Consider the following 12,348-nt stretch of genomic DNA (forward strand, 5'->3'; position numbering starts at 1 on the left):
CAGCCGAGTTCCAGATGAATCCTTCTTCAAAAGTGATATCAGTTGCTTGATCTCAGATTAAACCCCTTTTGTACTATGTGTGTTTGTTGGTATCCTGTTATTCAGCAATATCCCACAATTTTGCTTATCAGTTGTCTCAACCCAATGTTGGTGATCTTATCTATCCTGTGGTTTCTTCTCAAACTTCTGTCTCCTGATTTTTTTAACCTGGGCTTTTGAATGCAAGGTCAGTTAATCCAACACTGCTATCATTCTGGATTTATTTTTGTTCCCTTCTTCACAAACACCATTATGTTCTAGAGACACTGCTATGATAGAAGCTCTAACAATGTGTGTCATTTGAAATCATGTTCTGGGCTAGGAAATGCGTGTGTATTTAAATTGGCAGTTGCTGAGGATTGCTACTGCACTATCATTCTTAGCTTGTTGATGTTTTACTACTATTCATTATTTTGCTTGGACTGCAAATACCAGCAGCCCCTTTGACGTATTTAACATCTTATCAGCCGCTCTAGCACCGGTGCATCAAAGCCAAGCTGGTCTGCATCAGTATTTAAGATGCTTTCTGCCTAACTTTTCACTTATTTTGATCTTGATTGACTTGTAGCAGCCCTGTCTATGTGTCATTTAAAATCATTTTGTGGGTGGCGAAATGTTAATATATTTAAATTGGTAGTTTCTGAGGATTGTTAGTGTACTTTCATTCTTAGCTTGTTGCAGTTTTACTACTATTAATTATTTTGCTCGGACTGCATTCACCAGCAGCCCCTTTGGCCTATTTACCATCTTAGGTGCGTCAGCAACAGCTCGTCAAAGCCAAGCCGGTCTGCGTCGGTCTGCGAACTACGCAATGTTGCAGTGCCTGTTTCCTTCTCCTTCTGTATAAATATGCTTGAAAGAGTAAGTGTTAACCTTCTGCTCTCTATTATATTAACATTTATGTCTTGGTGTGCCTGTTGAAATTAAGGAACGTCCTTTTCCTCTTTAAACTTTACGAACTCGCTAAACTTAACTGAGCAGATGCACAATGACCTATCTGAGGTCATTGCTAGTATTTTGTATTTGTATTTTATTTATTTATAAAGCTCACCAGGCCCACAGGCATCAGGGCGCATAATCTTGTAGAGTACAGTCAGGTAGTAATAAGGCTCCTCCAAAGTGCTGTCGATATGCTGATATACTAGCACGGTACTGATATTGATTCTAATGAAATAATGACTTTGTCTGTGTATCTTGAGGCTATTTCTGCAACTAGTGTGTTCCTCAGACTAAGGCGACAGCACAAGTTAATGATAAGAGTTCTTGAGCTGCAATGCCAAATGCCAATTGAACCGCAGGATTTAATATGGGAGGGGGAGTAGGTTGAACCACCTATTGCAGCTAAGTTTTCCACTACAAATGTAGATTTTGATCATGATTTGCAATCCTTAATTATGGACGATCGGATTTATGACTCTGGCGTTTTATCTCCTAAGGGAGGATGTTGGACATATATTCGCACTTTGCCTTGTTCTGAATCTAGCAATTTGAAATTGGTTCTACTTAATACTAGATCCTTGGTCTTGCATGCTACTGAAATCTCTGACATGGTTACTGCCTTGGATCTAGATATTCTCTGGTTAACTGAGACTTGGCTACATGATACTGCCACTCATGCGGCTTTGCTAGCTACTCCAATTTGCTTTAAGATCTTTAGAGCAGCCCGCAAGGGATCTAGGGGAGGTGATGTTGCCATTATTGCCAGAGAGTTATGCTGGAATGTACATGTTATTAATACTGTTACTCCTGACAACTGAGAGCACATATTTGTCAAGATGAGTGCACATCACAATACTGTGGTCACCTTTGTGGTACTGTATAGGCCACCACAAGGAACTCCTGCCTTTGAGGCATTATTGAGTGGCTCACTGAAATCTACAGCATATATGCTGGTTCTAGGTGATTTGAACTCTTGCGCATATAACTATCTGCACAAGGAGGCCACCACATTAATGTCAGCTCTTATTGCCATGGGTTTTACCCAGCACCTTGCCTGCCCTACTGATCTTAATTTGGTGCATTTGGTCCATGATCCCACTCATGTGCAAGAATATATTTTGGACCTCCACCTGCTCTGGCTTCTGCCTTTTTCCCATTTCCCATTCTCTGGTCAGACCACTATGTGGTCCCTTTTCTGCTCCACTCACCGACACCCCACATGCTGCCCAGCCACCAACAAATAATACGTAGCTGGCACAGGGTAGATAAGGAGGACGTTATCTCCAATGTTCAAGCTAGACTTGTTGACACAGACATTGGATCTCTCTTGTATAGCACAGACACCCACAGCAGTTGCAGATTTCCTTGCTCCTTTAAAATCTTGCAGGGTTAAAACCCATCCTTCTGAGCAATGGTGTAGCAACGAACTGCAAACTTGTTGTCTAAAAAAGCATCGATCAGAATGTAGATGGCCTGCTAAAACAAATTTTTACAATTATAAAGTGGAAGGTGCACTCAATAGGCCCAAGGAGCTTTTCTCGTGCCTTGGCAGGCACTCCCCATCTCAAATATTGTGTGACTCGCTGGCAGACTTCTTTGTCACTAAAGTCACTAATAAATGCATATTGATTGCAGCCACAGGATTTCCAGAGAGCAACAAGGATTGTACGCCCTCCTTTGCTGTCAACTTAGAAAGTTTGTCCACCATTCCGGTGTTTACTCCATCTAACATCATACAGGCGACTAAGCACCTGAAATCTAGCTCTCCATCATATGCTATTCCGCTAGGTATTCTTCAGGAGATTATAAGTCCTATTGCATCATGGCTCTGTAAAGCAGTTAATCAGTCCTGTGCAACTGGCTCGAAACCAGAGGAACTAAAACAATCTCGTGTTATCCTGTTGTTAAAAAATATCTCTTGATCCTTCCATTTTGGACAATTTCCGTCCCATTTCACTCCTCCAATTCCTTATGAAACTTCTGAAATCTCTAATTTCCCCACTTTTCACTTCCTTCTTCGAGCACTCTAGATTTCTGAATCCTTTTCAAGCAGGGTTTCGCCAGGGGCGGGGCATGGAATGTGTTCTGGTCTACGTCATGGTTGACCTGACCAGGCTGCAGAACCAGTGAGGGACAGGGGCTCTGTTTTTCTGAGACCTTTCAGCAGCATTTGATTCTGTGGACCATTCTACTCTGCTCTTCCATCCCTCCTAGGTTCTCTCTTTGTTTGCATATTTTCTGTTTGATAGGTCACACATTCTCTCTCTGGCACTGTTTCTTTCTCACTCTAGCACAATTTCATGTGGTGTCCCACAGGCCTCTGCCCTTTCCCCGGTACTTTTTAACATCTACATATAGCCCCTCCTGCTGGGAATCAGTTCTCAAAGTTTCCGCTCGCACTCCTACGCTGATGACACTCAAATCATCGGCCGGCTGTATCTCGCCCAGCCGAACACTACATCTCAGCATAGGGGTTGTCTGGCAGGTTTGAGTAACTGGATAGGTAGCAACTGGTTGAAACTTAACAATAGGGATAAGACAGAGATTCTGGTTGGCTGGTCTCCCTCCTCTTCTCCTTTTGCTTTGGTTTACACATCCTCTTAAACACTGTGGTCTTCTGCTTAGTGTCCTCCGGAACTTGGCCTCTGCCCCTCGCCCATTTTTGTGGTTAGGAATCTGGGTTTCATGTTCTCTGAATCCTTATAAGCTGCAGCCTAGGTCAACTCAATATGCAAAATTGACCACCATCACCTTAAAGTGTTAAAGAAAGTCTTGCCCTTCCTCCCCATGAAGCTTCACCCTCTTGTTGGGTCTTCTTTAGTAATGAGTCATCTTGACCATTGTAATTCCTTTTTTCTGGCTCAACCGACCCACGTCCTTCATCGCCTGCAGTTACTGCAAAATGTGGCTCCCTGTGTTGCTACCAACAATGCTTATGGGACTCATATTTCCCCAGTCCTGCGATCACTTAAAACCCTCTGTATTGTGCAGCGAGCTTGTCGTGGATTGGGAGAAGAATTCTTGCAGGAGAAATGTTAGCACTACCATACTAGCCACTCTCTGAGATCTTGTGAGGCACGGCTCCTAGTCATTACTCGATTTCGACAGGATCGTATGGGTGGCTGTTCCTTCTCGGTGACTGCGGCCTAGTTGTGAAATGCTTTGCAATTGTCAATCCGGGAAACTGATGACCATTTCAGCTTTCGTCAACGCTTAAACATCCTACTCTTCTATGCCTCTCCTTTATTGATGTTTCTTCAGCGCCATAATGCCTTGGCGAACGTGCGCTTTACAAATACCTTTACCATAACATAGGGAGGGCAACATCGTGGATTGGGTAGTATCTCATAACCTTTGTGTCACTACTCCTATAAGTACCTTATGTCCTTGGGACGACCATCATTTCATATCCTTTGATTTATACCTTCCTGCTACTCTAAATAGTTTATAGTAACCCAATATCAAATCAGAAGGTGAGAAATGTGAGGATGGTGACTCCCAAGGCCTTCTCTGACCTTGCTACACCACTGCCTACCAATAGGACTTTATCTGCTGATGTTGTTTTAGGTAGTCAATTTCAGGAGATAACATCTAGGGTGATTGATATGTTAGTGCCAGAAAGAGCGAGGGCTGTAAAAAGTGAAGCAAATATTAAGATCTGGTTTAATGGTGAAATTATTCTGCATAGGAAAGTAAAGAGATTATGTGAACAGAATTGGCATAAGGATCCATGTCCTCAGACTAAAACCGCATATATCGGCTTGCAGTTGCAGGTTATAAAAATGCAATCCTGTAAGCCAAGGGGGAGAATTACAATAGTAGAATCTCATGTGCACAATTTAATTATAGGGAATTGTTTACTATTCTTAAATAACTGGAAATCTCTGGCATCGATTGTCTGATAGCTGGTGTTTGAACATTCAGTTTAAATTTGCTAGGAAAATCGAGCAACACCAACTCAGCATTAAGAGTCATCGGAAAGGTTTTCAGAGTACTCCCATTCTTTATCACTGGAACACAGTAACTCTAGCAATACCAGTGCTTGTCCAGCGAAGCTTGATTTTCAGTTGGTTTCTGAGAGTGAAATTCTTGAAATCGTATGGGTTTAAAGCCAACCTTTTGCCAGGGTGTTTCTTGGCCAGCAAGTTTAATTAAGGCTGCTATCAACTGCCTCACACAGCTGATCTCTAACATCATTAATTCCTCCTTTGCGACCACAATGGTTCCAATGTGCCTAAAAGAGGTTTGGGTAACACCTCTAGTGAAAAAGTAGACACTTGATTCTAGAGTTGGTGGTAATTACCACCAAATTACCAGCTTTCCCTTTCTTTTAAAGATTTTGGCAGGATGGCTTACCTGCAGCTTCAGGAGCATATTGAAAACAATGGTTTGCTTGGATGTCACCAATCTGGTTTTAGGGCAATGCATGGATCTGAAACGGCTTTGCTTGATCTAAGGGCCTATCTTGTAGAGATCATTGACAAAGGTCAGACTGCCATGTTAATGCTTCCCAACCTCTCCAAAGCATTTGATCGTGTGCTCCATTCTTTGCTGCTTAAGAAGCTCACGAAATTCATAAACTGTTTCGATGCTGCTATGGAATGGATTGGGTCCTTTTTGTTGGCCCATGAGTCTCAATTGATGAATTCAGAGCACCACCAGCTCCACTTCTTTGTGGTGTGCCACAGGGGTCCTGCCTATCACCAAAGCTCTTTAACATTTATACTCATTATTTGATCTTCTTGATAGTGCTGGGGTGAAGTATACCAACTACACAGACGATACACCGATTATGTTCGAGATGACAGGGAACTATGACTCTGATTCAACTGTCATAAACAAAACATATTCATTGGTTCAGATGTGAATGGCCACAAACCCCCTTGTGATCAATGATAGTAAGACTGTGTTGTTTATTGTGGGGTATGGTCAGCGTCTGAATAAACTAGACAAGAAGTATGGTCAGTTCAAGATCCCTAATTGTATCATCCCTGATGTATCATCTGTCAAGACCGTGGGAATCTATCTTGACTCCAATCTATACATGGAGAAAGTCACAGCACATCTAAGATCATTGTGCACATATACAATCAAGTTGCTGCTAATAACCAGAATTTCCAGTTGGTGCCTTGGTTAGCTTGAAAATTGACTATTGTAATAGTTTACTGGCAGGAACACTGAAAACCAACTTAAAGTACTTGCAGGTTATTCCAAATGGTGGGGTAAGAGCGGTTTGTGGATTGGGCCGGACCGACCCTGTTACAGAAGACAGAAAGTCACTTCACTGGCTGCCTGTTCGACATAGTATTTCATGCACAATTCTTAAACTCACACATACATTTCTCTCAGGAAATGCTTTTAGTTACCTTGCTGATCGACTGTGTGATGCTCGTATATCAAGGTCGCTAATATCTAATGGGGGAGTAAGCTTTACTGCCCTCGTTTAAACTAAGAAAATGTCATTGAAACAAGCTTTGATGTGTGCGCACCTGATCTCTGGAACACCCTACCACCAACCCTTCATGAAAAACCGAATGTTCTCAGTTTTAAGACGGCAATGATAGATTTGTTTTATTGCTGTATCTTCCCTGACCTGCTGGATTCATTACTTCTTTCTCTCTTCCCTGACTTCTTCGGCTCGTTGTTTGCCTGTTGTCTTGGATGTGCACACTGAGGCCTATGGCTGAGCCGTGCATAATAAGAAACAAGATAATATTAATCGACTCTACCGATTCTAAATCTTCTTATTCTTCTTTCTCTCCACTCTTTCCAGTCTCTGAATCTGAAATTGTTAATCTTTTTTCTCTGTCTGATCCGCTGTCGAATCCTAAAGCTGCATGAACACTCCTCTACCATCTACATTAGTTATAGCTATTTTTCCAATTCTTGCCCCCTACTGAGTTTGCTTTCTAATTTGTCCCTGCAAGCTGGTGTTTTTGCCCAATCCTGAAAAAAGCCTATAGTTATTCCTCTTTTGAAAATAATCTAATTTAGAAAAGAAGTCCTCCTAATTTTAATAACATTTCTCTTCTGCCTTACTGATTTAAACTCATGTAACAAGTTCTCCCTGCACAACTTTCTTCTTATCTCGAGTTACATGCTCTCCTCTTATGAATCTGGTTTCCACTATGGTCATTCCATGACACAGCACTTTTGGCTGCATCAAATGCTGTATTGCATGCAGGTCATCGTGAACTTTCTTCTATTCTGGTTCTCCTCGACCTTAGTGCTGCATTTGGCATGACTGAACACAATCAGGGTAATTCATAGAATCCAGCGCACAAGTAGCGCACGCGGCTGGCGCACAGCGTGCGCCTGCGATAGTCTGCGCCAGGCACGTGCGCTAAAACAGATTACCGCGCACAGCGTATTCATGGATTTCAAGCTCCCAAAACAGCCGTGGCGCAGAGAATCGCAGCGAGCCTGCAGCAGCGCCAGTAACGCCCCCAAGAACGCCCTCGCGCACGGAAAAGCCATCAAAAGCGCTAAATCATCGCTAAGGGCTGCGCTAACCCCGGACCACTTCACAGGGCAGGCAAACAAGGAAAGCAAAGCGGGCAATCTCCAAATCAGGAGTACGCGGGAAGTACTACACGCGACTAGGCAGGGAACGTGAATCACAGGGGTACGCGGGAATCATCACACGCGAACAGCCAGGGTGCGTGTATTACAGGGGTAGCGGGAAGTACAACACGCGATGGGCCAGGGAACGTGTATCACAGGGGGACGCGTGAAGTAGAACACGCGATAGGCCAGGGAACGTGCATCACAGGGGTACGCGGGAATCATCACACGCGAACAGCCAGGGTGCGTGTATTACAGGGGTAGCGGGAAGTTCAACACGCGATGGGCCAGGGAACGTGTATTACAGGGGGACGCGTGAAGTAGAACACGCGATAGGCCAGGGAACGTGCATCACAGGGGTACGCGGGAATCATCACACGCGAACAGCCAGGGTGCGTGTATTACAGGGGTAGCGGGAAGTTCAACACGCGATGGGCCAGGGAACGTGTATTACAGGGGGACGCGTGAAGTAGAACACGCGATAGGCCAGGGAACGTGTATTACAGGGGTACGCGGGAATCATCACACGCGAACAGCCAGGGTGCGTGTATTACAGGGGTAGCGGGAAGTTCAACACGCGATGGGCCAGGGAACGTGTATTACAGGGGGACGCGTGAAGTAGAACACGCGATAGGCCAGGGAACGTGCATCACAGGGCTACGCGGGAATCATCACACGCGAACAGCCAGGGTGCGTGTATTACAGGGGTAGTGGGAAGTTCAACACGCGATGGGCCAGGGAACGTGTATTACAGGGGGACGCGTGAAGTAGAACACGCGATAGGCCAGGGAACGTGCATCACAGGGCTACGCGGGAATCATCACACGCGAACAGCCAGGGTGCGTGTATTACAGGGGTAGTGGGAAGTTCAACACGCGATGGGCCAGGGAACGTGTATTACAGGGGGACGCGTGAAGTAGAACACGCGATAGGCCAGGGAACGTGTATTACAGGGGTACGCGGGAATCATCACACGCGAACAGGCAGGGTGCGTGTATTACAGGGGTAGCGGGAAGTTCAACACGCGATTGGCCAGGGTACGTGTATCACAGGGGTGCGTGGGAATTATCACATGCGAATAGGCTGGGTGGGCCCCCACAGGTGTACCCTGTACACCCTCCCCGGCCCCTGCAGGCAGCCCACAAAACAGTGGACTACCCTGCACACCTGATCATGTCCCCCTGCACCCCCATCCACCAGGGGCACCCTCCACCAGGCCCCCACCCATGTCTCCCACCACCCCCACCCCCCAGCAGTGCAGGGGCACCTGCCATCAGGCCCCCATCCATGTCTCCCACCACCCCCAACCCCCATCCACCAGGGGCACCCTCCACCAGGCCCCCACCCATGTCTCCCACCACCCCCACCCACCAGCACTGTGGGGCACGTGGCCAGCAGGCAGTCAGGCAGCAGCCGATGGCAGGTGGGAGCGTGCTCAGGGTTCTTGGGGACTTAAATTCGGCCTCCTGGCCAGGAGCGTGGTCTTTCGTGTTAGAACGCGTGGACAGCCTGATAGGGAGTGATTTTGCACCTGAAAACCCCACACTCATCGCGCGAAAACCCGTCACCAGCATATGTGCGTCAATAGTTACCTGCACGTGCAGTGTCAAAGCGTGTGATTGGTGAAAAGTGAGCGACACGCAGGAGTGTCGAAGCGCGTGATTGGTGAAAAAGGATCCACATGCAGGAGTGACAAAGCGTGTGATTGGTGAAAAGTGAGCTACACGCAGGAGTGTCGAAGCGCGTGATTGGTGAAAAAGGATCCACATGCAGGAGTGACAAAGCGTGTGATTGGTGAAAAGATACCTACACGCAGGAGTGCCAAAGCGTGTGATTGGTGAAAATGGGCCAAGCACGTACACGCCGTAAGTGACGATGTACGTGTGGGCCTGTATAAAAGGTAGTGTTGAACACAATTTCCTTGTACGTGCTTTTCGTGGAGAGCGAGTGGGTGAATTCGGTACTTCTTGTCGTTTCACACACGATTTACTTCACGGCGTTTCCAGTTCGTACTCCCTGTTACCTCTGACAGCTCTTTTCTCTTTTCCCTCTTGTACTGGTTTTCCTGGGCCTGTTCCCTCAAACAGGGTCCCCTTCTACAGTTGTCCTGTCTCCTCAGACAGCGTACACCTCTTCTTTTGGCGGGGGTGTTGCCAACCAAAAGTGCTATTTTTTCACGCTCTTTTACCTGGCAGACGGTGAGTCACGCACGTATCTAACATCTGTGCTTGCCCCGTGTGTAGCCTACCCCTTCAGAGGTCAATCTAGGCCGCGTGTGACACGCATACGTTCATTGTGTTACTGGATGCCACAGCGTAGTGCAGGGTTTTCCATCAGCACACGTGGTCTAGGAGGGGTATTGTGCACGTTCCTTAACTTTTTTGGGGTGCCTGTGCGTTGCGTGACCCGTCATCTTTCCCCAGGGGTGTCATATAGCCTTGCCACTGCACTAGGGTACGAATACCATCTGGTACCCAACCCCTTTGACACCCAATTGCCCAGGACAATTGTGCACACCCACTCCCATACGCACAATACCATCAGTGCCATGGTTGGGAGGCGTGCAAGCCGTAAGGGTGGCAAAGGTGGCCGAGCCACACGTGGTGGCCGTGGAGGATCCAACAGGGGACGTGGTTGTGACTTGCAGGGCGCCCCTGTTCCCCCCAGTCTGGAGGAACAGTCAGGGACACCCATGCCCCCCCCCCCCCCCCCCCCAGTTGAGAGTCATGTGGCTGATACCAACCCTGATCAGCCCATGTCGGACCAGGCCATTGTGGCACCAGACCTGTCCGAGGGTGATTCCATCGCTGACATCCAGGTCAGCAGGTCCACTGCACGTGCACCGGTGCACATTGGTGTCATCAGGGCACGCGCATCTATGCCAGATAGGTCATCTGCTGGCCCCCGTAGCCAGGGTGTGGCTCAATCCACCCCACCTCTCATACACCCTGCCAAGACTGTGTCGGTCCTAGTTCATGCACCTCAGATCAGGCCTGACCCCATCCCACTACCCCCAATGCCTGCACCTACTCCCATGCTGAGTGGGCAATCACACACACCCAGTACAGAGTCCACCACGGCTCCTGCCCCTAGTGTCCACAGCGGCGTAGGACACTCTGGATCCCCACCCCCTTCCAAGCGCAAGAGGAAGAGTGCACGTCCGGCACAGGCTGATGCCCCAGACACGGCTGCACAGTCCGGCCCATCAAGGAAGCCAAGCTTCACAGACGCCGAACTTAATGCACTTGTTCAGTATGTGTCAGATCATGATAGGGAAATGGTCATCGTTGCAGGGTCCAAGACCACACATGCCAGACGCCAGGCACACTGGCAGACCATTGCTGACAGAATAAGTGCCCTTGGAGTAGTGAGGCGCACAGCTAGTGATTGCCAGAAGCGCTGGAATGACCTTAAGCGCAGGGCAAAGGATAAGCTGGCCTCAAGTCATGCCGCAACCTTGGTGACTGGAGGTGGGTCCCCAGCACAGGAAATAGAACTCACACCACACGAGTCCGTAGCTGGATCCTACGTCACCGAGGGACAACTCCAAGGTGTGGGAGACCTCCCTGATTACGAGGCATCATCCGGTGAGTGCACATGCATGTGTGTATTATCCATGTGCATGGTGTGTGTGTGAAGCATTCATGTTGGGTGCCTGTCAAGGGGGTGTGTGGCAGAGTTGATAGTGGCACCCATGTGCCTCATCCAGTATGTTCAGTGCAACACCATCTGGCCACAGCACTATCCCTACTGGCAACAGTGCACATATGGGCCAACACCATGGAAGTCGCCCTTGATTAGTAATTTTGTCACTACATTGTTGCTCATACTCCCCTGTCTATTCATCTGATGTCTTACATACCATTCCTCTCCTTTCCCCCAGCCATTCAAGTTTCATCTTCACATGCCTGACATGCAATGATACCACATGCTAATGCGTCCTCTGTATATAAATGCCTACCAACATGCAGTCATACTGTGGATGTAGCCTTGACATCCACCTCCTTCCTGGGTCCTTTGGTACCGTCTGGTTCCAAGCCCCATTCCCTCACACTCCATGCTGCTCTTCATGGTCTATCTTCCATGACTTCTACAGTTCAGACCATCGTGCCCTACGCACGACACCTGCTTGCCAAAAGTCAAATGAGGGCAGCCTGCCCTCCAATGCGACCCACCCTATTGCTGACCAGTGCATCTGAGCCTACTCTAAGCTAACTCTCACTGACATCTGCTCATACATGCCTTTGCCTGTCCCATAGACCCTTCACATGGTCCCTGTCCTCTCTCCTTGCTCCTCTTCCACCATCATAGGTGGGACCCGTTGGGGTGTACTCCTGGCCTCCTTCCAATCCTCAGATACCACTATTGATGTGCATGGTAATGGGAGCGTCTCAGTCCAAGGCCCTTAGGCCAACCTCAATCTCCTTGAGAAATGCTACCCACATCTCATCAACTTCCTTACCTCTCCTGCTGTCCCCCCTCCTCTCTCCTCATCAATCCTGCACTGCCTCCCTGCACCCTCCCATGAACCTTCTCCGCCTCCCACTCCAACTCCTACACATGCGGCACCTCTGATCTCTAGCACTCCCCGTAAGTCCTACAAGGCTGTCAACCTCCTCCACAATTACACTCCTTTCACTGCGGCTGCATCAGGCATTCCTCCGATAACTGTCACTTACATGAGGTTATGCACCTTGACATCCTTGGTCTCATGGAAAAATGTCTGACGGCCAGCTCTGTCTGCATCCTTGACCCTCTCCTTGGCCCGCCACTACTGTGCAGGGGGGGTGTGCCCTTGGCTTCCCT

Source organism: Ambystoma mexicanum, chromosome 4q (assembly GCF_040938575.1).
Source record: "Ambystoma mexicanum isolate Mex_15411 chromosome 4q, UKY_AmexF1_1, whole genome shotgun sequence".
NCBI lineage: Eukaryota > Metazoa > Chordata > Amphibia > Caudata > Ambystomatidae > Ambystoma > Ambystoma mexicanum.